Here is a 658-nt window from a genome sequence, read left to right on the forward strand (position 1 = left end):
AGGACCCCTCCCCCTGTCCCATCACACCCCTTGGTCCAGACAACATGGCACAGCACTCAGGGCGTACAAGTATCAGTGTGTGTATGTGTGTAAATGACTGCGTGCATGTGAATGATTGAGAGTATGTGCGTGCGTCTGGGCATGTGTATGAATTGACAGTGTGTGTGTGTCAGTGTGTGTACACATGTATGTCAACGTGTTTGTGTGCATCCCTTTGCATGTATATTTGCACACACATGGGCGTGCATGTGGGGGTTGCTGGGTGTGTGTGTGTGGCCCTGGATGTTGGTTTGCGTTGCACACACAGACATGAGCCCAGCTCTTGCAGCTGTTTCTGTTGCTGCTCATTAACCCGTTGCCTGCCAGTGGCCTGGCTGGAGGATACTGCTCTCTGTACTGGGACACGTGGCTGGCAGGGCTCGCCCAGTCCAGCATCCCTGGTGTCACGCTTGCCCACTCCTGTGCACAGGGTCTCCTGCCGGCCCTGGCTTCCCTGGCTCCGAGGTCATCACTCTGAGCTGTGGGCGTTACAAGGCTCCCTCCTTATAAACTGTGGCCAGGCTGAGTCATCCCCTGGCCTGACCAGTCCTGCTCCATGAAACAGCCGTTCCTGATACTGTGCAGACCTGGCCCCAGGGCTTGCTCCCCACCAGCCACC

The sequence above is a fragment of the Malaclemys terrapin genome, chromosome 20, assembly GCF_027887155.1.
Source record: "Malaclemys terrapin pileata isolate rMalTer1 chromosome 20, rMalTer1.hap1, whole genome shotgun sequence".
Lineage (NCBI taxonomy): Eukaryota > Metazoa > Chordata > Testudines > Emydidae > Malaclemys > Malaclemys terrapin.